The 10,055-nt window shown below is 40.3% G+C and overlaps 1 pseudogene; it reads left to right on the top strand.

Moving 5' to 3' along the window:
- The first annotated feature begins 6,537 nt into the window (after positions 1 to 6,537).
- LOC112401518 (5'-nucleotidase domain-containing protein 3 pseudogene) lies at positions 6,538 to 8,049 on the top strand (annotated as a pseudogene).
- Positions 8,050 to 10,055: the final 2,006 nt, after the last annotated feature.

Below are 10,055 nucleotides of genomic sequence, written 5' to 3'. Positions count from 1 at the left end.
AGACCCAGTCTTCCTCCCTGGGTATGATTCTCCCTGGTTCCTTTCTCTCTTCTTTGGGCTCTTGGTTTTACCCTCTGAGTCATCTTTTCTTTTATATAACAAATGACCTGTGCTTGGCTAGGTAGTTTTCTCAGTCTGCTTCCTTTGTGGGTGCAAAGGTCTCTTTTCATTCCGGACTGTGTCCATTCAGCTAACTGCTTCTGTAGTACAATTCTCTTAAAACTCTCTTTGTGTGTTTGCAGGACTCTTTTTGGGGTTAATTTCCATTAGATCAAAATCATACTCACAATTGTCTTCCAGGTAAGCTCTGCTCTGGCTTGTTGTGACACGGGGTGCTATGGGACAAAGCCTTCAAGATTCTTGACAACTTTTTATCTAGATAAAAAATTTTACAACATTCAACCCTTAGATTCTTAAAGGCTCCTTTCCTACCAAAGAGAATCCACTAGGCATTTCCTTAAGATTTTTATCAGTCCTACTATGCACACCCTTAAATCTCTCTGAGTCTCAACAAAGGTCTTATAGCAACAACCTTAAGATCTTTACCCTGAGACCGTTTCTTACTTTGAGATTATTTTACCATCCAGAGATGCTGGGAATGGAAAACATTTTTGTTTTGGAAACAGGAAGTCTTGGCTTCCTTGTATTTCCTCTAAAATCTGCTTGAAAATTGTACATTTTCTTATTTAATCTAAATATTCTCTATGGCAGTTTGTCACATAAAGTAAAAATAAACCAGTTGCTACTTTTGATGTTGTCTGGAAATCTCTTTAGCCTGATCTAATGGTTCATTAGTTTTTCTATTTTCTACATTACTATAGGCAACAGTTTCGCTGAACTTTCTAGCACTACATCTTTTTTCCAGGCTCCAAAAACATTTTTCCTTTTGTCATTTGACAATTTACCAACAGTCTCATCCAAGCTCTTCTACCTTTCACCCACGTCTCCACTCCAAAGCCAATGCCACATGCTTTAGGATTGTGTTCTAACAGCACCTGCTTCAAGTACAAAATTCAGTTTCAGTTACCTATTACTGTGTAACAAGTTACTCCAAAATTTAGTAGCTTCAAACAGCAACTATTTTTATATATAATTATAATAATTATATATAATTGTATAATTTTGAGGTGGTGTTGTGCTTCAAACATTTGAGAAGGGCTCAGCTGGGTGATTCTTCTGTCCCACCTGATGTCAGCTGGGTGAGTCCCACTCATGGTGTTTAGCTGACAGAAGGGTTGGTACAAAGGGTCTACGAGAAACTTACTCAAGCTGGTTAGTGAAATGGTTGGGACTGGAAACAGATCTTCCAGTTCCTACCACAGAGGTCTTTTCTTCTATCCCAGGTGGCCAAATCTATCTTTTAATTTTTTGTTGTAGGAAGATTTCTTATGCTTTTATCCAAACCTTTAGGAAGGAGAGAAGGAGGTGTTTTTCATAGACAGGAAATCATCCTTGATGTCCCTGAATCTGTATTTGCAGATTCATTTATGGGATGTCCATGGGATGTTCTGGATTTTCATGCTTCTCAGATGCTCTTTGCATGCTGGTAGCACAATTGGGAATAATATGTACATACAGTGCTTTTGATTCTTATTTTGTCCTTACTGTCTGAGCAAGAAGACATTCAATTATAACTTATCTTTAATTCACTCAGCTCTGCTCTGTCTAACTTGCCTTTCTGATGATGAAGCAAATTTCCTATATTCAGATTTCCCTAACTGTTATAACTGGGGCTGCCCAATAAGGAACTATAATCCTTGCCCCTAGAAGTAGGATTCATAATCAAGAGGATATCAAGACTTCAACATCAGTGGAGCCTGGTAGTAAGCCCTATTCTAACCTTGTACTGAGATTTATAGGACTCCTAAGCCCTTCCTTATTCAATTGACCAAGGCTATAGCTGTGCTCTTAACGTCTGTATTGGGTTTCACTTTTAGTTCATTTTGCCTCTGTCTATTCTTATGTGATGGGGGTCCATCTTGCTCTCCTATCAGATAGAATATGGGGATTATTTAAAAATAGTGATAAAAGCACACCAGAAATCTTTCAGTAGGAAGGATTAATGTGGATTCTAGGGGAAGAAATCAGTTTGCTTCTTTGCTAAAAAAACACAATGAGTAGAGGAAAAAGAATCAGAAGAAGAAAAAAGACATAGGACATTATCCCAAGCAAAATGGACATGAAAATCAAACTACAGAGCAAGTACTATGCACAGCTATTGACCAAAAAGGATAGAGGCTGAGATTTGGAAAACAAATGTTTTTCAACACAGACACATACAGAGCCAGAAGGCATTATAGTGTTTTGTGGGGTTTTTTTTTCAACATCGTCTATGCTGGGAGAATTTATGATTACAACATTTCTTCATGATTTTTCAAATTAATAATATCAAAAGGGAGCTTGGCATATTAAATGAAGACTCTGTTTTCCACAATGGATTCAGCAGTAGATACCCCAGAATGTCCCAAAAAGGAGTGAGGAGAAGTGTGCGGGCCTGGGGACCTCCACAATTAGATTTGCATCTCTTCTTAAAGAACTGACCTATGACAGCCTGTGGATTCAAATATACATATGAATGTCATCAATTTAAGAGTTTAAATGGCCAAGGCACCCAAACTCTGATACGTAATAAGCTATTTATAAGAATTCTAGCTACTCCTCAAAGCAGAGCTCTTTTTCCCTCGGGAAGAATGATTTTGTGAGGCCACAATATATCATACAGTATATACGTATACTGTTATACGATACATATTCGTAAGTGGACCGTCACATTGAAGGAGAAGACTGGAGAAATGCTAGACCAGTCATCCAAAGAGTATCCTGTTTTTGTTTTTTGACCCAAATGTATAGAAAATATCTTCAACTAATCAGATTATTATATTATACTGTCACATTTGAGACTGTTCCATAAAGTCACAGAACAAAGTGTTGGAAGGCCCCTTACTGCACTGGTGACAGCATGGGATTCAGAGGGATTGAGAGACCTTTCCAAAGTCACAGAACCAGCTAATGTAAGAACTGAGGCTGAGTCCATTCTCCTTTTTCCTAAATTTGAATTTCCAAATCTGAGCCTCTCCCCATACATGCAAATACAGTTTTTATATTTACTGTTTTAAAATCTGGTCTGTCTCTTGATTATTTTTACTCATATGGCTTTGGATTTTTATCACTTCTCATTTACTCCTTTATTCTTTCAGTTGACAAATATTTTAGTGGCTACTGTGTTATGTGCTGGGTATGTCTTACGCTCTGGGTGATACAGCATGTAAGGACTTTATATCCCACTGGGGAAAGGTAGACAATCGAGTAATCAATACATAAAATAAAAATAAAATAAAAGGGCCAAGGATGCTAGGGGTAACTCTTTCATATAGAATGAACAGAAGGACAACTTCTCTAAGACAAGGTGACTTTGAAACAGAGATATGAAGGAATCAAGGAGCCAGGCAGGGCAGGCTTTGTGGGTGTACTTACCTGTGTAGCCACACTTGATTTAATACTCTGCTGTTGCCATCTTAAGATTCTTAATAATTTTTTAAAAAAATACATTTCATTTTATACTGGGCCCAACAAATTATGTAGCTGGTCATGGACCAGGAATGAGCCATGCGATAGTTGGGAGAAGAGCACTCTGGGCAGAGGGCACCCGTGAGAACACAAGAGCTGAAATGAACAAGGAACAGAAGGCCAGTAAACTGGAGTGGGGAAGGCAAGAGGGGAGAGTGACAGGAGCTGACATCAGGGAGGTGGGGGAGAGGGGACCCTTGGAATTGGCTGTCACTCTGAGTAAGATGGCAAAGCCATTGACCAGAGTGGTGACGTAATTTGACCTTCGTTTTAAAGCAATTATTCTGGACTTGACTTATTTGGTTATGACACATTCACTGTAAGATTTACCTATTTCCCAAAATAGACTAACAGCAATTTTACCAAAATTAGCTACATAACTGATAAAGAAGCCTTTTTAATTTTTTAAATTCAAAATGTTAAATAAAGATTTTAAATACTTCATGAAAGTAACAAATTATTAACTCCCTATGGTTATATAGACTAAACCTTTTAGAAAAATTTATTCCTTTCCTAGACAGTTTGAATTTTTAGGACCTTACAGCTAAACTTCCTAAACACAAATATTCCTGTCCACAGAAATATCCTTTTCTTTACCTATTTTTACTGGAAAAGGGACTGTACATATCCTAGAGAATGTTTAATCTTCTGCTATACTTCAGTTTCCTCCCTTGAGAGAGAGAAGAAAAAAAATCATGCTCCATTGTTGAATAACACCACTATTTCATGAAAGAAGATGTTTCTGCCAAATGTTCAAGGGAAGGAATCTTACTCAATTCTATTGCTGGTTAGAGCATTTCTTTTTGAAAAAAATAAAAATTACAAGTTTCTGAAATGAAATCTGAAGATTATCCAGTATTAAATATATAGAATTTTTTAAATGGATATAAGAGCATGAAAAGAAAATTTGAAGTTACCAAAGGATATTCTAGAGTGCAAGAGGGAAGTACTGTGTACACAAAGTATATTAGAGCCTTATATTTGTAGTTATAGAGGTACCTTTGTAACATGGGTCCAGTGTGACTGTCAAAGTTGATGCGAGGCTCTTGGAAGAGGAAAATATAATGCATGTAGCATCCTTCCAGCACTTTGCACGTACTTTTGCATCTTTTATCTCACTATATCCTCACCATTCCTGAAATGGGTAAGTTGGGTTTTATTTCTAATGTGAGATGAAGAAATGGAAGCCTAAAGAATTTAAATAATTAGCTCACAGTTGATAGCAAACCACTGACAAAACAGGAATCTAGACATCTTGACTCTCAGTTCAATGCTCATCCCATGTCCTCATACTTGTTCCCTTGATGTTAAGCAGATGAAGCGGCAACTGTGTGTGCTTTGTGAAATAGACCAAAACAAATCTGTTGTACAATGATCACTGATGGTGGTGCAAGGAGCAAAAAGAGATAGGAAAAAACCACACACACACTGTTTAAAAGGAATATAAATTGGAATTCTTCACAATGAAAAACTTCTGTTTTGCAAACGATACTGTTAAGAAAATGAAAAGACAAGCCATGGGCTTAGAGGAGATATTGGCAAAACAGAAAGGACTTGTATCCAAAATATGTAAATTGCTCTGCAAATTCAATAATAGGAAAGCATCCAACCAATTAAACATGGAAGAATATTTGAAGACACTTCACCAAAACACAGGGATGACAAATAAGCCCAGGAGAAGTCGCTCATCTTCATTAGTCATCAGAAAAATGCAAATTAAAATCACAATGAGACACTGCTACACACCTAATACAAAGGCTAAAATAAAAATATCAGACAATAGCAAGAGGTGATAAGCATGTTAAGTGACTAGAATTCTCACATCTTGCTGGTGGGAATGCAAAATGCACAACCATTTTTAGTAATTTTTTATAAGTCACTGAACAACCCAGAAATGCCACTCCTAGATATTTACCCAAGAGAAATGAAAACACGATCACAGAAAGGCCTGTGCCTGGATGTCTATAGCAGCTTAGTTCACCATTTCTCTAAACCGAAAACAACTCAAAATGCACTTTAATAAGTGGATAAACAAACGGTGGCACATCCATGTAAAGGAACACTAGTCTGCAGTGAAAAGTACTGAAGCGTGTAACACCCTGGATGGATCTTAACGGCATTCTGCCAAACGAAAGAAGCCAGGCTCAAAAGGTTACATACTTTATGATTCTGTTTACATGATAATCTGGAAAACGCAAAAACGGATCAGTAGTTGCCAGGGGCTGAAAATAGAGGGAGAGCTTGATCGCCAAGGGGCATAAGGACATTTTTTGAAGGAGATGGGACAGTTCTAAATCTTGACCCTGGTAGCTGTTACATTATTTGTAACCTGATGTGTTAAACTCATAGAATTGCACATCAAAATGGTCAATGTCATACGTAAATTATGCTACATTTAAAAAGGAATACAAATACATAAAATCTAGTTGAAATCAAAAGACCTGATAACTAGTTGATGTCAAAAGAACAAATATGCCAGACAATAAAAAAACATAAATTGTCCAAAGTGTCTCCTATTTGACAGTAAACTTAAATTAGCAGTTGAAATGTCCAATTACTCTTTGAAAGTGAAACTGAATCTAACATCTGATTGGTTAGAGTCCATGTACAACTTTGAAAAGTACATGTTAACGATAACATAAGAATGAAATAGAGCAATAAGTGAGCTAAATAGCTATTTAATATAATTTTCTAAATGAAATAATTAACCAAAAAGGCCTTTACTTACTAATTTATTCAGCTATACAGAAATAATCTGAATAATCAAGCCTCCAGGATGTAAACTGGAAAATCTTTACTCAACAAAGGCAAATAGCCTGAGGTGCCACTTGCGGTGGGGCGGCGGCAGGCGGCGGCGGGTGGCTCGTGGGGCCAGTGCAAGGGCGGCGGTGGCCCTGCGGGGCGGCTGCCGGACTGCGGCTCGGGGTGGTCACACGAGGGACCCGCACGGGGCCCTTATGCAGGGCACCTGGGACCGCCCCAGACATGAAGCGCTACCTTTGGGAGCGCTACCGGGAGGCAAAGAGGAGCACAGAATTGGTTACTTCAGTTATGAGCAACTTGCTGAATCCAGATGCCATCTTCTCCAACAATGAGATGAGCCTGTTGGACATTGAAATCTACGGCTTGAAAGATGATGATTACACCTTGGTGTTTTATTCTAAGCACCTCCACACACTGATAATTTAATGCCGCTCGGGACCTTCTCATCAACGAACACAGGTATCCCATGGAAATCAGGAAGTATGAGTATGACCCAAACTTCGCAATCCGTGGACTGCATTATGACGTGCAGCGGTCGGTCTTGATGAAGATCAGTGCTTTTCATTACATCCAGCTGGGAACTGTCTACAGAGGCCTAAGCGTGGTCCCTGATGAGGAAGTCATTGAAATGTACCAGGGCTCCCACGTGCCTTTGGAACAGATGAGCGACTTTTATGAGAGTTCCCACGGAAACACCGTGACATCACGTCCATGTTCATGGACATCTTCTCTCTGCCCGAGATGACCCTGCTGTCCGGTGTGAATGAGTACTTTCTGAAGAACAACATCGACTATGAGCCTGTGCACCTGTACAAAGACGTCAAGGATTCAGTTCGGGAGGTGCACACCAAAGGAATCATGTACAGAGCAGTTGAAGCAGATATTAAAAAGTACATCTGCTACCCTGAGCAGACCCGTGCAGTGTTGGCCAAACTGGCTGATCATGGCAAGAAGATGTTTCTCATCACCAATAGCCCCAGTAGCTTTGTGGATGAAGGGATGAGGTATATTGTTGAAAAAGACTGGAGGGACCTGTTTGATGTGGTCATCGTTCAGGCAGAGAAGCCAGACTTCTTTAGTGATAAGTAGAGTCCCTTCCAAAAGGTGAATGTGAAAGGCGTCTTACTCTAGGATAAAATCTACACGTTGCAGAAAGGCCAGATTTATAAGCAGGGCAATTTAGATGAACTTTTGAAGTTTACTGGATGGAGGGGATCCAACGTGTTGTATTTTGGTGACCATGTATACAGTGACCTGGTGGACTTGACCCTAAAGCATGGCTGGTGAATGGGTGCAATTATCCTGGAATTGAGATCTGAGCTCAGAATCATGAACATGGAAAAGTACATTCAAACAATTACCTGGCTACAGACCTTGACTGGGTTATTGGAGCAGATGCAAGTTCACAGAGATGCGGAGTCACAGCTGGTTTTGCAGGAGTGCAAAAAGGAGAGGAAGGAGTTGAGAGAAATGACCAAAGTTTCCTTCAGCGCCCAGTTTGGAAGCTTGTTCCGCATAGACCAGAACCCCACGTACTTCCTGCGGCGCCTGTTGTGATTTGCCGACATCTACGTGGCATCCCTGAGCTGCCTCCTGAGCTATGACATCAGCTACACGTTCTACCCCTGGAGGACCCCACTGCAGCACGAGCTTCCTGCCTGGTCTGACAGGCCCCCGGCCGCCAGGCTGCCACTCCTGCAGGAGGCCCAGGCCAAGTAGCCAGCGGCCCAGCCACGCTGGGCGCGAAAAGCCAGGACCAGCAGCGGCCCCGCACTGGGCAGACTTTGTGTGGACGTGACTGTCGCTTACAGACATGCCTTGTGATATCTGTTTTGTACATTACGGAGGATACCCCCCAGCTCGTGAAGACAGGAGCTAGCAGCCCACGGGAACTGCCTTCCTGTACATGTGGGGACAGCGGCTGGCTACCTGTCAACACCCTGTGATCAGCCTTCTTGTTTACTAAGGTACCGTAACTGGCATCAGATTTTCTGGGATGGGGAGGCTTCTTGATACCACCTCTGGATTCCAGCAGGTGCCGTTTTGAAACTCTTCCATGGAAAATGCAAGGAAAAACTGAACATTCACAGGCCGTGCAGGGGCCCAGTGATATGCACCGGTGAACTGCTCACAGAAAGCTGATGCTTGAGCGAGCTTTCCGATAGCATACCACGATGTCAGTGGCAGAGATGGTCCCTAGATGACAGCCGGTTCCCAGATACCTTCTCGTACTAGGGCTTTGGCACTCTGGTGCCTCACTTGAAAGCAGACTCAGCCTCTCTGGAAGTCTTTCGTGAGAAAAAAGAACAAGAGAAGTTGCAAGTCCTTGGCCTTGATTGTCTTCAGTATCCATGTGCCGTGTCCTGCCCCCTGCAGGGGAAGGATCATTGTGCCCCAAGTGATGGGCAGGTTCACTCTTTCTCCCAGAAAAGGAGGGCAAAGAGAGAAGAGCTTCTGGTTAAATTCCAGCCAGCAGAACAGACTTTGTAGAATGAGGCTGTGCGAAACGAACAGGTCAGAAGACAAATGCCAGTGCGTTTGTGTGCGTCTCCCAGGACTTTATTTTACCTGAAACTGCTGCCCGTGTATTGCTTGAAGGTGATCATTGGAGGATGGAAAATGAAACCAAAAAAATGTCCTTGTAATGAAGTGCCACACCGTGACCCCCACCGGGTGTGTTGCAATCTTATTAAAATGTGTATTACCAGAAAAAAAAAAAAGAAAAAGAAAAAAAAGGCAAATAAAGAGCAAAAAACATTACCTTTGAAGGCTATTCTTCAACTGGTCAAAATGAATAGATGTTCTATAAGTGCTTGAGAACCATCACAACTTTAGTTCTTAGTATTGTATGTGATTATTGCTTATTTGACTTAAGTATTTGATATATTTAAGTATTTGACATGTTGCCAACATGGTCAGAACCCTATCACCCTTTTTCATACTTCATTTCTAGTTTCATGATCTAGTTGTCTTAACGGAAAAGTCTGGTCATTCTGTGGAATCTCTTTTCCTGTCTTGGCCTTTCACGCAGCCTTTGCTGTCTTGTGAAAATGCAAAGATCTTGAGTTTAGGAAACACAGTCATGCTTGTCCACGAGGTAGAGAAACACTACTTTGTACTCGGGCAATCAGACTGTAGAAATAAAAATGGGAGAATCAAAGAAGAACAAATGAAAGGAACCTTGAAATACTATTTACACATCTACTAAAATAACAACTGTAAACAAACAAGCAACAATAGTTCTCATCCCTGCTGATGCTATGATGAAAGCGGTACATCAATTTTTGCTTGTGGCCTTGTAAGTTTCTAAAATTATTTGTGATAACAAAATGGAAGTACAGTGCCTTGTGAGGTCTGAAAAATATACATTTGATTAAATAATTCTCCGTTTAGAAATTTATCCAAAGGAAATAATTTGATGGGAGAAAAAATGATGCCTGACCCATATATCAACCCAGAATGAGCTAAAATAGCATTAAAATAGAAAGCTAATTAAATGTACACCATTAGGGGAATTGGATAAAAAAGAAAAGAAATTTAGCTGAATACAGACTTCGGGGACTTCTTAGGTAGCATGAGAATTAGCTTTAGCTACCTGTGCTCAGCACCTATGTTTACACATCCCGTTTCCTCCTGTATCACCCCTCCAATTGTTCTAAGCACCATTTAACAAACTATACCTTTCATTTATTTTCTTCATTTTTTGTCTCCTTTAACAAAAGCAA

Source organism: Neophocaena asiaeorientalis, unplaced genomic scaffold (genome assembly GCF_003031525.2).
Source record: "Neophocaena asiaeorientalis asiaeorientalis breed wild unplaced genomic scaffold, Neophocaena_asiaeorientalis_V1.1 scaffold84, whole genome shotgun sequence".
NCBI lineage: Eukaryota > Metazoa > Chordata > Mammalia > Artiodactyla > Phocoenidae > Neophocaena > Neophocaena asiaeorientalis.
The sequence above is the reverse complement of the archived record's forward strand: the minus strand, read 5'-3'. Positions and strand labels throughout refer to the sequence as shown.